Here is a 17,614-nt window from a genome sequence, read left to right as displayed (position 1 = left end):
GAGAAATCTTAAGGGCAATTTGCACTCAGCACGACCTGAGATTCTATGCTGAAAGAAGGCCCTGCCCACAAAACAGGCCTCGGCTTCAAGGTGAATTCATCACCATTAGGGATTTTCACTAATTATGCTCGTTTGCAGGACATTAGTATCTTTACGAGCACAAGAATACTAAAATGTATATTTTAAAAGCTTTTGAACATTATTTTTGTTTTAACATACCAAGAAACTAACTATTGCATCCCAATATAATTATCAAATTATATTATATGTTTTTAATAGTAAATGTCAGTCATTAGTTTCAGGTCACTATTAGATGGATTGGCATTTGTGATTAAAAATGCTTATTTTATTTCTGATAGACTTTTCTTCAGCCATTTTAATTGAATTTTGCTAGATTGCCACTCTTAAGTATATGAAATACATTTTTGAAACAAAATTTTGCTTTTTAAAAAATTAAGCTTTTAAATGTTGTCTGATTGTGTTGGTTCACAGCGGTATTTGCTCTTGGTGCTACGCAAATGAGTTTGAGCAGAAACCTGGGAGAGAAAAACACTTTCTAAACAGGTGCAGCTTTGGATACAATTTTCCAGAACCACTGTTTGCCCCTGAAGTGAAGATTTTACCCCAGTATTGCAGACATGTGGCATAATATGACCACTGTTTAAATTACAATCACATGAGATTATCCAGTTTAGAAACTGCAGAGTTACAGCTGGATCCTATTTGTTTACTCAGCTGCAACAGTCCCAGTCACACATGCTTGGCTATCATCTCTCACACCAGACATCATTTCACGCTTTGGTAAATCTTCGCAACATCAGATCAAAATAAGTATACTGACACAAAAGAATTAGTTGGCCATTTTGAATATGACAGAAATTTAGATACGTCCTAATTTAATCTATAAATATATATGACCATCACAATTTCTATTCACAGCTGGCCAGTGTCATATTATGTACATAGTAACACGGGTTCTTTATGTTGCCGTGGTGGTGGGTCATTGATGAGATCTTGAAGCTTGTGTGCTTGAACATAAACATCTTTATTGGTAGGCTTTAACTATTTATAGTTCCAAGTATGGTCTTGCATTATGTTGCTTTAGCACCATGCAGGCCAGCTGCACAGAGTTCTGTTCTAAACTGTTCCCTGACCATGTGACTACATACATCACACTGTGGGCGGTGCCACACTCCAGTCCCATGTTAACCCTTGCTCTGTCGAGCACTTTACATTGTAGTGCCTGCAGCATATATCATCATATCCAAATATAATTTTGGCAATGCGTATTATGAAAAGAGTGACCAGGGTTGGATTCTCCACTGCTTGCCGCTTGTTCCCGATGCGGTGCAAAATGAGATCGGCACCGGGCATTTCCGAAGCTCCGCTGGCATCAGGATCAAGGTTCGCACCTTGATCAAGTGATGCAAGGTCAGCAGGAGGATGCAAATCATTAAGACCCATTTGCATCCTATTAATGGGTCGGGCACCATATTCTCTGGGCCCTCATGATTCTCCAGTTCTCTGGGCCAGGAATCACGTGGGCAAGAATTCATGCAGATCCTGACAAGCGTTTACCTGACACGGTGGGCCTCGCGGTGGACCAAGGGAGTTGCCCCAAAGTCCATCGGAGGGCCACATTTACCCCCCCCCCCACAATATCCTGCCCATGCCCACCAGACCCCCCCCCCCTCACCCCCACCTCCCCACCCCCAGAGACCGCTATTTTAAGAGAACCCCAGAGAAACCCTAATAAAAGAGACCTGGAGGCGAAAGTGAGGTAGCGAAATGGAGAGCTGTAGGGAGGGAATTTTCAGAGCTTGGGGCCCAGGCAGCTGACGAACCAGCCATCAATGGAAATGTACAAGAGGCCAGAATTAGAGGAGCGCAGATATCTTGGAGGGCTGTGGGCCTGGAGGAGATTACAGGGGTATGGAGTGATGGGCCATGGGGGGAGGAACCTGGCCATGGGGGACTTTGAAGATAAGGATAGAATTTTAAAATCAAGGCACTGCTTGGGCATTGGGCAGTGAGGTGATGGGGAAACGGGGTGGGATTCTCTGATCTTGAGGCTGTTGTAAACGCCGCCGCGTTTCCCGACGGCATCAACATGGCCTCAGGATCAGCAATTCTGGCCCCTACAGGGGCCAGCACGGCACTGGAGTGACACACGCCGCTCCAGCTGTTGATCTCGGTGTCAACTAGGCGCCGCGGGGTCTGCGCATGCACAGTGGCACCGGCGCCAACGCCACATGCGCAGTGGCTCCCATCTCCGTGCTGGCCCCGACGCAACATGGCGCAGGGCTACAGGAGCCGACGCGGAAGAAAGGAGGCCCCCAGCCTGAGAGGCCGGCCTGCCGATCGGTGGGCCCCGATCGCAGACCAGGACACAGCAGAGGCCCCCTCCGGGGCTGGACCCACCCTACCCCCCCAACCCCCCACAATCCTCCCCTGGACCCTTCCAAGCCGAGGTCCCGCCGGCTAAGAGCAGGTTAGAACGGCGCCGGCGGGACTCTGGTTTCTTGGTACAGCCGCTCGGCCCATCCCAGGCGGAGAATCGCTGGTGGGGCCCCGTAGAACGGCCCCCGGCCGGTGCCGGCGCCAATGACACCGATTCTCCACTCTGCGGAGAATCATGTCCTGGCGTCGGGGCGGCGTGGTGCGATTTGCGCCGGTCGCGGCGATTCTCCAGTCCAGCCCCGGGCTGAGAGAATCCCACCCATGACTTGTGGAGTTAATACATGGGCAGCAGAATTTTGGGGAGGGTAGAATACAGAGGGTAGACTGTTCAGAATGTCGAACATTGTTGTACAAATGTAAATACTATTCAGCATTGCAGCCCCAGTCACGGAAATAGTGACAAGGTGGCTGGTCGTTCAAACCTATATCATTGTTCGATACTTTATGGGTGAAACCCAGTTTTTTTTTCTCTTCCTTTCTTGTTCATTCTGTAATTGCTATTTGAAATACCAGTAAAAATATTTGGAAAACAAAACAATGTGGGAGGGGGAGCACGGTAGCATTGTGGATAGCACAATTGCTTCACAGCTCCAGGGTCCCAGGTTCGATTCCGGCTTGGGTCACTGTCTGTGTGGAGTCTGCACATCCTCCCCGTGTCTGCGTGGGTTTTCTCCGGCTGCTCCGGTTTCCTCCCACAGTCCAAAGATGTGCAGGTTAGGTGGATTGGCCATGATAAATTGCCCTCAGTGTCCAAAAATTGCCCTCAGTGTTGGGTGGGGTTATTAGGTTATGGGGATAGGGTGGAGGTGTTGACCTTGGGTGGGGTGTTTCCAAGAGCCGGTGCAGACTCGATGGGCCGAATGGCCTCCTTCTGCACTGTAAATTCTATGAAATAAGCCAGGACTGCATTGGAATAGTTGACTCTAAAGGTAACAAAGCCATGATAGAGGGTTTCAGCTGCAGATAGCTGAAACAGGGGTGAAATCAGGCGATGTTACGGTGGAAATAGGGGCTCTTAGTGATGGCACAAATATATCGTTGGCACAAGATATGTTTGAAGCTCATCTCGGGTCAAATTTGACACCAAGCTTGTGATCCACTTGGCTTAATGCCAGACTGCTGTCAAGTTGGGAGATGGAGTCGGTAGCTAGGTAAGGGAATTTGGAGCGGAAACCAAACACAACAGTTTTACTCTTCCTTACGTTGAATTGGAGGAAGTTTCTTCCCAACTAGTACTGAATTTGGATAAGCAGTCTGATAATTTAGCAACAGTGGAGGTGTGGTTGGTTAAAAGGGTGAGCTTTTGGTTGGGATTGTATTGGGCTCAATTTTCATGTCTGCTGCGCTCAATTGTCTGCCAACACTCACCGATTAAGCTTCCATGTGATGAACGTAAATTAGACAAGGTGCCAAGATGTTCCAGGCACCCAAAGGACTGTACGCTCGTCACAACTGACTAGCTTCAGGAGAAGAATAAAGGGATGAAATTAAAAGAAAGAAAACGAACACTGGTCATTTTAAACCAACAATGAGATTTGATAAATCTACATCAAAATGCAATTTGACCAAAAATTAATCATGAGCAGCAGCGCAAATCTGTAGCACTGACAATTACCTCACAGCTCCCGGGAGATCCACAGAAACTATAATTAAGTGAGAATCAAGCAGGAAAACTAAATTGTTGAGGCAAATGAAAATGGAATATAAAATAATGCTTTAAAATTGCATGTACTTTTGGTTATGTGCACACCCCTATGTCATGCAAGGGAATGCAATATTGCGTTATGATGGAAGAGCTATTTCATTACGCCTGAGGTTCATTCAAACAAAGTTGTCCTACATTCCCATACTCTCACATGGAAATAAAGCTACAAATTTTGAAATATGCGTGTCATTACAAGACTGATTTACAGTACACAACAATATTTTATATTCAGTACAGAAGGCTACATCATTTCCAGTTCTTCTACAGCCACAGCTACAAACATAAACACTAAAAATAAATGGCTGTGGTGACCCAGGATTCAAACAGCAATCACAACCACACTGGTTAGTAATCATGAATGGTGCAATATTAAATTGCTTTGATACATGAAGCCAGAGCAAACATACGTCCCCATCAAGAGGCCATCAATAGTTTATTTTTGTGAACAATATCTAGACAAAACAAGAAAACAAACCAGCATCCCACTAGGAGCTGGCTTTCAATGGGATTTATGCAACATAAATGTTTTAATGGTTCCAGTGCTGCACTGCTGGGCTACATATTCTGGTACAGTCTGCTTAGAAAGTCATAATCAGATCCTTTCTTATCTTACTGGCTTCTCGTGAGATGATGCTGCAAAAGACGTTACATTTAGTTTAAAAATACGACTTCCTTCCTTGCTTACATCAATTTCAACTTAGCACAGGGCTACTAACTCCCAAAATGATATTGCGAGGGTTAAGTTATGAGGACTGTTTCTGTAAGTTTCACTTGTATTCCCTAGAATGTACAAGATCGAGGAGGAATGGTCCTTCTTATATCTTATAAGACTGAAAATTTCACATTCATTCAAAATTTCCTTACGACTCTTTTTTTGGTTCAAGGGACCGGCCTTTGCCTTCCTTTGCATCATTTCAAAGAATGTTTTTCCCATGTTTTGATCACTAGAATTGAAGGTGCAACTTCAGCAGATCACTATACAGCTTCCGACATAAATTCCACTGATGCCTCAAATATTTCAACATTCAGGGCGGGATTCTCTAATCCCACAGCAAAGTGTCCACGCCGTCATATATGCTGTCACATTTTACAACAGCGTGAACGGGCCGACCTGACGACTAATTCTGGCCCGCAAAAGGGGCCATATCGGCATTGGAGCGGTTCATGCTGCTCCAGCTGCTGATCCCGGCGTGAATTAGGCGCCACATGATCCGCGCATGTGCAGTGGCACCGTGCCAACGCACGCACGCACAGTGGCGTCCTTCAACACGCCGGCCCCAACACGACATGGCGCAGGGCTACAGGGGCCGGCGCAGAAGTAAGGAGGCCCTCAGCCAGAGAGGCCGGCCCGCCGATCGGTGGGCCCCGATTGTGGGCCAGGCCACATCGGAGGCCCCCCCTGGGGTCGGGCGCCCCCTCCCCCTCCACAGGCCGCCCCCACCCGACCCTTCCACGCCGAGGTCCCACCGGCTGAGAGCAAGTGTGAACGTCGCCGGCGGAACTTGCCATTTTTACGACAGCTGCTCTGCCCATCCCTGGCCGAGAATCGGCAGGCCGGCCGCGTAGAGTGGCCCCCAACCGGCGCCACGCCAACCACGCTGGCACCAATGGCGCCGATTCTCCGCTCTGCGGCGTGGCGGCGATTCGCGCCAGTCGCAGGGATTCTCTGGCCCGGCGCAGGGCTGAATGAATCCCGCCCCTTATTTTAGCTAAATGAACCAATTAAACTCCAGGGCCTCATTTGAAATCCAGGCCTGATTATCAGGCAGTAATGACGTGAGGCATGCAGGCAGGAGCAGGGCGAGGACAGCAGGAGATAGCAAACGGGGAACTGTAGGGATAGTCTCCAGAACAGTAAGTGAACTAGGATTCGGGACAAAGATGATCATTGAGAAAATGCGATGAGAAAATATCAGCCATGATTGAATGGCGGAGCAGACGCGATGGGCCGAGTGCTGCTCCTATGTCTTATGGTCTTATTGTCAGGAAGTGTAACTTAGCAACCATTGTACATTCATTGTTCTGGAATGTTCCAAAGGACAAAGACCCTAGAGTAATTCTTAGCCAATTGCAAATGTTGTTAAACAGAATATAAGTCTTTCGATAGTGACTTTTAAATTAAGAAGCAATCGAATGCCTTACGACAATTGAATTATTAATGTATCATTAAGTTCCTTGCGAATATTCTAGGGCGCTAAGGCATCAGTGAACTAGGTAAAGTAAATATAAATTAAGGTATTTTATTGTAATATCAACATTTGAATATAAACAATGGTTCAATGTCCTTGCACACCAACCAAATAACTGGCTTTTATTGTCCAAAACTACTATAGTTGCAGAATAATGTTGAGCTCAGTTTTATACACTATAAGCAATGAAACAAGCTTATCATACATTAATCTCTTTAAAATGAACATATTGAAAAATATTGGTTCATTGCAGAAGGTCGATTTATTTTAGTAATATGTAAATTGCATTTTATTTACTCCATTTCCATTACTCCCATTGCAGGAATCATGCAATGATTCATAATGTGAAGACAATCATGGAACCAATTAACACCGAATAGGAAATGTCAATCTATTGAATGAAGAATAAAAGCACTTTCATTTAAATGGCAATTTTCATATACTCAGGTCAGACTAAGGTGGGCCACAGCCAATTAAGTACTTTTAAGGTGTAGTTACTTCTGTAAAGTATGTAAATGTGGCAGCAGATTTACACACAGTGAGATTCCACAAACAGCATTGAGATTATTGATCAGGGGCAGGATTCTCAGGTCTGCCAGTCATGTGTTTCTCAGCATCGTGCTGCTCGCTGGCAATGGGATTCTCTCTTCCCACCGCTTGTCAATGGGATTTCCCATTGATGTGGGGTGGGGGGGGGGGGGGGGGGGTTTGGGGTGGGTGCTCCAACCGGGAAAGGAGAATCCCAACAGCCAGGCAATTTCATTGTGCTGACTAAACTCATTGAGCATCTCAGTTGTGGGCAGGAGGAAATTACAGAGATAGTGAGGGGTGATGCTGAGAGGGATTTGAAAACAAAGATGAGTATTTTAAAATAAAAGCAAATTACCGCACACGCTCAAATCTGGAACAAAAACAGAAAACGCTGGAAAATCTTGGCAGCGTGCCTGACACCATCTGTAGTGAGGGAACAGAGCTAATGGGCGCGATTCTCCGACCCACACGCTGGGTGGGAGAATCGCGGGAGTTCCGGGCGATTCATGCCACGCCGCCCTGGCACCCGCACGCGATTCTCCCACCCCCCCAAAACGGTGTGTCGTGTTTTACGACAGGCCGCTCGGAGAATCGCCGCTCGCCGTTTCTAACGGTCGAGTGGCAATTCTCCGGCCAGGATGGGCCGAGCGGCCTGCCTAATCCGACCGGTTCATACTGGTGCCAACCACACCTGATCACTACCGGCGTGAACAGCGCGCGACCACTACGTGTGGGGCCTGTGGGGAGGGGGGGGGGGGGAGGAGGAAGGAACGAGCACCAGGGGGGTGCTCAGGAGGGGTCTGGTCCGCGATCGGTGCCCACCGATTGTCGGGCCGGCGTCTCTAAAAGACGCACTCTTTTCCCTCCACCGCCCCGCAAGATCAATGCTCCATTCTTCTGGCCAACCTGCGCATGCGCGGGTGACATCATTTAGGCGTCGCCGGCCGCGTCATTCAGGCGGCGCCGCTTTGACGCGGGCTCCAAGGCCTGGCGCGCAAAATTGACGTGCCGCCGCTCCTAGCCCTCTGGGGGTGGGAGAATAGGGGGCGAGGAGTGGCCTCCGACGCCGGCGTGAAACACTCCGGTTTTCACTCCAGCGTCGGCACTTTGTCTCCTTTTGGGAGAATTGCGCCCAATGTTTCAAATCTTGATGGCTTTTCAGCAGAATATTAAAATTGAGGCATGGCCAGATATGCCCGACAGGAACTACTTGGATCAAGTTTGCTTTAACTTAACTATCGGGCTGGATATTAGCACCCAAATACAGGTAGCTAGGGATCAAGTCAGGTATAATTTTTTTTTAAACGTAAACCTGCCCGCACCCATTTCCAGGTTTTATTTAGGTGGGAAAAAGGGTGAGCAGCCACCTCTCCCAGGAGGTGAGTTCACAATTTAAATATTTTCATGAGTCTGATGCCTCCAATTTTACTTGTTTTTTCAGATTCTGCAGTGGCGGTCTGTGTTTCACTGGTCTCAAAGGACTCCGCAGCTTAACTAAGGTGAGGATTGCTTTGGAGAGAAGGTAAGTGCCTTCACAATACTGCCATGGGCCAGAAAGACCAGGGAATTGAACCTGGGACCCTGGCGCAGTGAAGCAACAGTGCTAACCACTGTGCAACCATGCCACCCTCCTAAAGATCCTTGGTAGGAAAGGCTTTCTATAAAGAGATCTCCTCCCTCTCCCTCTGCACACAACTAACACTCTCTACTGCCTCTGCTCCACTTCCAAATAATGCGGCTGCCCACAAGAGGAATGGCAATTAGCATTCCAACCAACATTTTGTGAGTTTCAGTCTTCCACAGATCTGACACCAGGGGCGGTAGGGAACAACGTTTCATGGCCCATGTTCCTTTGAGTGTTTCTAATTTATTGTGCTGCTAAGAATTAATTGATCCTGCATGTTGCTGGCACCATGTGAGCAGTAAAGCAGAAATGTACTTGTAGGAAACTGAATGGTAATTAAAAGCATTGTTAGTATCATGGTGATTATAAAAACACTCAGCTGGATTAGTACCAGTACAACTAAAATCATTCCCACTTACTTTATCTACTTAAATGCACGTGTCCATTTCAGAATGTGTCACTTTCTCCCAAGAAAGTTATTGCATTACACAATAATAAAACTGCTGGTTGTAAACAGGGAATGAATAATTACAATGTCAAATAAATCATCTCCTTTGGTTATATTAGAAGAGATAAAAGTATGTGAAGACTGTGCTATGTACAAATCCTTCCCTGAAATCTCTTTCAAATAAAATTGCATCTTGCAACAGCTCAGGGAAATCCTCATTACAATATTTTCAGCCTTGTGGGGATCTGTCATTTCACATCTCAGCTCCTCTTTTGAGCACTCATTCTGATTCTACACAGCTTCAATGCTTTCGGATTGGATTAAAAGGAACAAAGCCACATCGAGGTGCACTCAAGCTCCTAATGTAACCTGGAATATGTGGTAAACCACTGTGGTATATAATATGTGTATTGTGGTAAACTACTACTGTATTACATGTAATGTGGTAAACCACTGCCTATCGGCTCCTCCTCCCCTCGGGCTCAGTATAAAGGTGGCTGGTCTCCGCTTCTGACCCAGTTCGGGATCAGAGGCTAGGAGGCTTTCTGTTTAGCTTATTAAAGCCTCAGTTACGTTCACTACTCATCTTGATGGCACATCAATTTAATAAGCTAAACTTCAAAGATGAATTCATCTTTGATCGCCTGGAGCTGGACCCACAGGCAGCTGACGCCACTTCAACATTCAAGCACTGGCTAAGCTACTTCTAAGCGTACCACGGATCCTCCACCGAAGACTTTCCTGAGCTCCAAAAGCAGCAGATCCTCAATGCACGGGTGAGCCCGCAAGTTTTCCTTCTCATGAGGGACACCCCCTCATATACGGAGGCAATAATGCTGCTGAAGTCTGTAAATATGAAAAGTCTGTAAAGGAGGTGTAACCACCTTGCCACCTTCTTGCCACGAGGCGACAATGCCCTGGGGAATCACTAGCCGAATTCATGCGTGCCTTGCAGGTACTCGGCTGGAACTGTGCTTGCCAGGCGGTATCGGCTACCCAACACACGGAGCTGCTGATCAGGGACGCCTATGTCGCAGGCATTAAATCGAACTACATCCGCCAGCGATTGCTAGAAGAGGGTACACTCGGCCTCCCAGAGACAGTGCAGCTCTCAAACTCGCTGGAGGTAGCCTTCCGGAACATGGAGGCCTAAACCTCCGACCATGCCGCACCGTCGTGTACCTCGTGGCACCGCCATCATCCGACTTGAGTGTGGCGCAAGCCTGTGCCGCGCAGCAGCCTGCCAACGCCAGAAACCCGCAGTGCTACTTTTGCGGCTAGGGTTAGCATCCCAGACAATGCTGCCCTGCACGGAACACGACTTGCAACGGGTGTGGGAAAAAGGGCCATTTTGCGAAAGCCTGCCAGGCCCGATCTCTCCCTAAAACTCCTAGGCCCAGCAGCGCTGCCTGCTGCCTGTTGGGGCCGTCCCCAACTGCCACGCCACCCGCCATGTGCGACCTGTGGGCGCCGCCATCTTAGCTGCCACACGCTATGTGTGACCCGTGGGTGTCGCCATCTTCACCGCAATCTTTGATTTCACCCGCCACGCGTGACTCATGGGGGCCGCCATCTTTGACGCCATCTCCAATGCCACCCGTGACCCATGGGGGCAGCCATCCTGGGACCACTCCACAGCTTCCCGGGAGCCCTGCTCACCCGGTTGTACCCTGGCCACCGCCACCTCTGACCGGTCTACCCATCACCTTCCGCAGCTCGCCTCCATCACGCTCGACCAGTCTCAGCAGGCATGAGCGGCCTGCCTTTTCGACTCCGGAAGCACAGACAGCTTCATACACCCAGATACGGTAAGGCACTGCTCTCTCCCAATTTTACCCGCGACCCAGAAAATCTATCTAGCTTCCGGATCACATTCAGTAGAAATCCGGGGGTACTGTGTCGCGACCCTTACTGTACAAGGTGTAGAGTACACTAACTTTAAACTCTACATCCTTCCCCATCTCTGCGTTGCCCTATTACTGGGGCTCGACTTCCAGTGCCACCTCCAAAGCCTTACTTTAAAGTTTGGTGGACCCCTGCCCCCCCCTCACCGTCTGTAGTCTCGCGACCCTTAAGGTTGCCCCACCCTCACTCTTCGCTAACCTCTCGCCCCTTTGAGCGCCTCAGCATCGACTTCAAACTGACCGTAACGTGTACTTCCTCAACATTGTTGACGAATACTCAAGATTCCCCTTTGCCATTCCATGCCCTGACATCTGACATGAGCACTGGTCTTACTGGTCTTACTAATCCTTACCACAAGGCTTAGCACAGTCTCTTCATCTTGTTCGGGTTCCCCACCTATATCCATGGCGATCGGGATTCCTCCTTCATGAGCGACGAGTTGCATCAGTTCCTGCTCAGCAAGGGCATCGCCTCTAGCAGGACGACCAGCTACAACCCCCGGGGCAACGGACAGGTGGAGAGGGAGAACGCGGCGGTCTGGAAGGCCGTCCTCCTGGCCCTACGGTCCAGAAGTCTCCCAGTCTCCCGCTAGCAGGAGGTCCTCCCCGATGCGCTCCACTCCATCCGGTTGCTCCTGTGTACTGCCACCAACGAGACCCTCACAAACTATGTTTGCCTTACCCAGGAAGTCCACCTCTGAGTTCTCGCTCCCATTCTGTCTGACAGTCCCACGGCCCGTCCTCCTCCGGAAGCATGCGAGGAGTCATGAATCAGATCCCCCTCATTGAGAAGACCCTGCTCCTCCATGCCAATCCACAATATGCCTACGTGGCACTCCACCGTCTCAACTACTGGGTGAAGAAAAGGACAACACGCTCCCGGATGCGCAGGTCTCGACACCGGTGCCCACACCACAGCCAGGACTGAGGCGATCACGGTGGAAGCTCAAGACCCCTGATAGACTTGATCTTTAAGTCCACTTCACCCCGCTGGACCCTTTTTTTTAACAGGGGGTTAATGTGGTAAACCACTGTAGTGTATAATATGTGTATTGTGGTAAACTGCTACTGTATTACATGTAATGTGGTAAACCACTGCCTGATGGCTCCGCCCCCTCGGGCTCAGTATAAAGGTGGCTGGTCTCCGCCTCTGACCCAGTTCGGGATCAGAGGCCAGGAGGCTTTCTGTTTAGCTTATTAAAGCCTCAGTTACGTTCACTACCCGTCTTGTGTTCATTGATGGCACATCAGAATAAAAGCAGAAAGTCCTGGAAAACCTCAACAGACCTGGCAGCATTTGTGGAGAAGGAAGCAAACTGAGTTCTGAAGAAGGGTCATATTGGATTCTGAAAGTTAACGCTGTTTCTCTCTCTCCACAGACTCTGCTCGGCCTACACAGCCTTTCTGGCATTTTCTGTTTGTATTTCAGATCTCCGGCATCCACGGTATTTTGATTTATCCGAACATAATCTGTTTTGTTGAAGTAACTCAGCCAAGGAGCAGACGCAAAATAACAAAGTTACACTGGACAGAAATTCCAAATCAAAATTATTTTTTTCAACCTTTTTACTGGCATTTTCAAAATTATATACATTGCTGTTCATTTTCATTTATTGTACAGTCACAAAGGTTCCTTCTTAGGTTTCTCTATTTACAGTCTGTTGCTGTCTGGCTGGCTGAGCCTACAATCCTCCCTATCCCCCCTCCCCCCCCCCCTCCAGCTCCTCTCTCCTTGACCCCCCCTCCTCCCTTCCCCCATTTTTCACTGCTGTTCCCCATGTTTTCTTGGTGGGTTTTTCTACCTCACCTTGCCGCCCCCCCCCCCCCCCCCCCCCCCCCCCCCCCCCCCACTCCCCGGTCCTCCCTCGTTTTCCGCTTTCTATCTTGTCCTGGCTATTTCCCCCTGGCTATTTATTTATTTATGTGTTGGCCACGAACAGGTCTCGGAACAGTCGGGTGGATGGCTCCCATGTTTTGTGGAAGCCCTCTTCTGACCCACGGATGGCGTTTTTCATTTTCTCCATTTTGAGACTTTCTGACAGGTCGGACAGCCAGTCTGCAGCTTTAGGTGGTGCTGCTGATCGCCAACCAAGCAGGATTCTACGGCGGGTGATCAGGGAGGCGAAAGCAAGGGCGCACACCCTCCTCCACATGAAGAGATCTGGCTCGTCTGAAACCCCGAAGACTGCCACTTTCATGCATGACTCCACTCTCATCCCCACCACTTTGGACATTGCCTCGAAGAAGGCTTTCCAGTACCCAGCAAGTCTGGGGCAAGACCAGAACATGCAGGCGTGGTTGGCCGGGCCTCCTTGACACCATTCGCATCTATCCTCCACCTCTGGGAAGAACCTGCTCATTCAGGTTCTGGTCAAGTGGGCTCTGGGTACCACTTAACCCTGTGCAGTGCTTCGCTCCGGAGTCCCCACCCTATCTCAAACCCCAAGTCTTCCTCCCATTTCCTCCTTGTCGTGTCCACTTCGGTGTCAGCCCTCTCGAGCAGTCGTTCATACATGTCACTACAGTTCCCTCTGCCGAGGATGGCTGTGTCCAGTAGCTCTTCTAATAGTGTCTGTCATGGTGGTCATGGATATGTCCTTGTCTCTTTCCGTAGGAAGTTTTTAAGCTGCAGGTATCTGAGTTTGTTGCCTTTAGCTAGTTGGAATCTCTGCAGTAGTTCTTCCAGTGTTGTGACCCTACCGTCAGTGTATAGGTCCCTGACTGTCAGTGTCCCCCTATCCTGTTTCTTGAAGGTGGCGTCGGTGAGTGCTGGTGTGAATCTGTGGTTATTGCAGACGGGGGCTTTGTCAGACATTTCGGTCAGTCCGAATTGCTGCCATAGTTGGTTCCATGTCTGGAGGGTGGCTATCATGACTGTGCTGCTGGAGTGTTTCTTGAGCGGGGATGGGAGTGCCGCCGTGGTGAGGGCCCGGAGGGAGGTCCCCTTGCAGGAGGCCTCCTCCGCATACACCCACTCGGCATCTGGCTCCTTTATCCACCCCATCACCCTTTCTGCTGTTGCTGCCCTGTGGTAGAATTGTAGGTTTGGGAGGGCTAGCCCACCCCTGGATTTTGTTTTTTGTAGGACCATCTTTGTGATCATAGCATTCTCTCTCCCCCATACAAACACTATAATTAATTTGTCCAGTGCGTTGAAAAATGCCTTGGGGATACAGATCGGGATGGATCTTAGTAGGAAGAGGTATCTGGGGAACGTTCATTTTGATCATCTGACCCTTCCCTGCCAGGGAGAGTGGGAGTGTGTTCCACCTCTGCATGTCCTTTTTGACTTCTTCTGTCAGACTGGTTAGGTACCATTTGTGGATCCCTGTCCAGTCATGAGCGATTTGGATCCCCATGTAGCAGAATTTATGTTGGGCTTATTTAAACAGCAGTCCGACCAATGCTGTCCATCCCCCTTGCAGGTTCACCGGGATGATCTCACTTTTGCTCATGTTGAGTTTGTAGCCCGAAAAGGCACCAAACTCTTTCAGGAGCTTGATGGTTCCTTCCATGCTGTTTTGTGGGTCCGTGATGTAGAGGAGCAGATCATCCGCATAGAGCAAGACTCCATGCTCTCTGCCTCCTCTTTGGATCCCCCTCCAGTTCTTTGCTGTTCTGAGAGCGATCGCTAATGGTTCGATCGCTAGGACGAGCAGCAGCGGCGACAGCGGGCATCCCTGCCTGGTGCCCCAGTGCAGCTGGAAGTACTGGGAGCTGGTGTTGTTTGTCCATACACTTGCCATGGGAGCATTGTACAGGAGTTTCACCCATGAGGTGAATCCTTTTCCGAGCCCAGCATCGCTATAAGGTACTTCCACTCGACTCTGTCAATGGCCTTTTCTGCGTCCAGGGAGACGATCACCTCAGGTCCTCTGTCCCCGGATGGGGTCATGATCACGTTCAGCAGGCGCCTGATGTTCGATGTTAGCTGTCTACCATTGACAAAGCCTGTTTGATTCTCTGCGACCACCTCTGGTATGCAGTCTTCTAGCCTTTTGGCTAGGACCGTGGCCAATATTTTAGCGTCTACGTTCAGTAGCGAGATCGGTCTGTATGAACCACATTCAGGTTGGATCTTTGTCTTTCGTAGGTATTAGCGAGATTGAGGCTTGTATTAGCGTAGGTGGCAGTGTGCCCCTTGCCAGCAAGTCTATGAACATCTCCCGCAGGTGTGGGGCCAGTGCTGTCGTGAATGTTTTGTAGAAGTCCGCCGGGAACCCATCTGGTCCCCGTGCTTTCCCCACCTGAATGGAGGTTATACTCTCCATGATCTCTCCCAGTTCTAGTGGTGCTGCCAGGCCCCGTTTACTGTCCTCCCCCACGACTGGCATGTCCAGTCCATCGAAGAACTGTTTGATCCCCTGGTCCTCTGGTGGGGGCTCTGAGGTATACAGTCCCCGATGAAAGTGTTCAAAGGTCTTGTACACCTTGTCTGAGTCCATGACTAGAGTGCCTCTGTTGTCCCTAATTTGCGCAATCTCTCTGGTGGCTGCCTGCTTTCTCAGCTGGTGCGCCAACAGGCAGCTGGCTTTGTCCCCGTGTTCATATCGAGTCCCCTGTGACTGGCAGAGTTGGTGCACTCCTTTCCACGTGGAGAGCAGGTCAAAGTTCATTTGTCACTTTTGCCTCTCCGCCAAGAGCTCTACGGTCGGGGCCTTGGAGTATTTACGGTCTACCTCCAGTATGGAGTCGACTAGCTGCTGCCTAGCCGCTTTCTCTTCTCTATCCCTTCGCGCTTTAAAGGCGATAATTTCCCCTCTAATCACAGCCTTTAGTACCTCCCTGTTTTGGTTGTTTGTCGTGTACTCCGCCATAGTCTGTGATACCCTCTCGCTGAAGGCCTTGTCGGTCAGTAGGTTGGAGACAGGCAGTACCCAACCTCCATGTGAGACGTTGGGTACTGCCTGTCTCCAACCTAACATCCATGTAATGTGGAGCGTCGTTGGAGATTATGATTGCGGAGTACTCCATCTTGACCAGCACTGATTTTCCGATCACAAAGGAGTCAATCCTCGAGTATAAGTTCTGGGACTGGGGAGAAGAAGGAGAACTCTTTCTCCCCTGGGTGGGTGAATCTCCATGGGCCCACCGCCCCCATCTGCGCCATGTTCGAGGTCTTCCTCGTTCTGGGGTTCGACCTGTCTGTCCTTGGGTCCTGTACACAGTTAAAGTCCCCCCTCCGCCCCCATAATTCCAAATCAAAAATTATCACATAATAGCTTTTGCTAATCCATTGTTTTATTTTTAAAAGCGGACAGCAAGGTTGACTAACATCAAGATTTATCACAATTTTAGTTTCATCAACCCAACTAGATTATAAAAAGCCATCTTCACGTTTGGATTCAGATAAAGTACATTTAGGAAGGGCCCAATTATTTTTCACACATGGTTGGCTCAAAATAAAATATTATAGAAGTAAACCTAATTTAGAAAGTAAAGGTATGCAAAGACTGCAAGCATTCACAGGAAACAGAAAAATAAGATACTTAACGCAGTTAGAATTAGTGGAAAATTAGAATTAACTACTGAACATTTGGGAGTTACTGTACTTAACAGCCTTGACCTACCTGGCCGAGTTGCAAAAACTCTAGGATAAATGATAATGCAATTCCTTTCAACATTGATATGCTAAGGTTCAACACATCATATAAATTACATACTGCCCATATTATTGGTCATTTTGATGAATTTTAGAATTCTAATTCTTGGCTGCAGTCTACATTTAAGGATCGATCAGGCGTACGACTGGAGTCTCAAATTCTAAATTACCCAAGTCCTATTTATGGTTTTTGTTTTTTGTAGTACATTTTGTAACAAATAACTAAAAATATGAATAGTATTTGTGCTCATTGCTGTGAAGCATGTCAATTTGATAAGTTGTGCCATTTATGTGCTCTCTTTCTTAGCTATGAAATAGTGGAATGTGTCAAAGCCTGTTCTCAGAAATAAAAGGGGAGGGTGAATTGGAGGGCGAGTCTACTTCATTATTAAGGTGAGCATTATTCTCGCAGACCTCCAGGAGGTAGTTTATCATGAAATCCAGGAAACATGAACCAGGAATAGCTCAAAAAGCCTCTTCCTTTTATCAACTTTGTCACGATGATCTGGCTTTTGCATGAGTGATATTAATCTTTGATTAAATCGGCTGATCAAACAAATATTGAACGTTTCAAAAGGATTTTTAAAATCCAGCAAAGACATTGACTTAATATAGCTGCCACAAGTCATCTGGCATATTGCATTATTAGTTGACCAGTTTTCTGGAAGGTTCAATGTGGAATATATGCCTGGACATCCTCCGATCAAATTTCTCACTTTCTGATAACAAGAACAACTTCAAACTGAAACTGTACTGGACCTCATATTTGTATTTTTATATCATTACCTCTCAAGCAGAGACAAAAATTCTACAAGAACAATAGTTACATGGAAAGGTGTTCATCCCATCTCATCAAGATAGATAATGGACTATTCAAAAGTTAATGGCCGGGACGTTACAGAATATAATCACCTCAGCCATGAAACTAGAGGTGATAACGAATATTCTATTCAGAGTACCATTGAATATGTCAGTCCAGTTTTGCTTCAGTTGAAAGTAATCCTTTGCCTGGCTTAAAATTTGTATGAACTGTTTTCATGAAACTTGGGAAAAGGAAACCACACAAATTACATTTGAGCATATATAAATGCTGAAAGTATAATGGGAGGGATTCTCTGAGCGCCGGGCTGGAGAATCAGCGCAACCGCGCC

The 17,614-nt window shown here is 48.2% G+C and overlaps 1 protein-coding gene and 1 long non-coding RNA gene across 4 annotated transcripts in view; one reads left to right on the top strand and one right to left on the bottom strand.

Annotated features, from left to right (window-relative positions):
- The window catches only part of LOC119972561 (sodium/potassium-transporting ATPase subunit beta-1-interacting protein 3), a 610,138-nt gene that overhangs the window by 325,050 nt on the left and 267,474 nt on the right, over nucleotides 1–17,614 (bottom strand). The gene's annotated exons all lie outside the window — the stretch shown is intronic.
- LOC119972562 lies at nucleotides 6,292–16,854 on the top strand. The gene is made up of 4 exons (XR_005462079.1): nucleotides 6,292–6,379; nucleotides 6,677–6,812; nucleotides 8,327–8,384; nucleotides 16,771–16,854. It is a non-coding gene; the product is annotated as an uncharacterized LOC119972562 (long non-coding RNA).

This window comes from Scyliorhinus canicula, chromosome 10 (assembly GCF_902713615.1).
Source record: "Scyliorhinus canicula chromosome 10, sScyCan1.1, whole genome shotgun sequence".
NCBI lineage: Eukaryota > Metazoa > Chordata > Chondrichthyes > Carcharhiniformes > Scyliorhinidae > Scyliorhinus > Scyliorhinus canicula.
The sequence above is the reverse complement of the archived record's forward strand: the minus strand, read 5'-3'. Positions and strand labels throughout refer to the sequence as shown.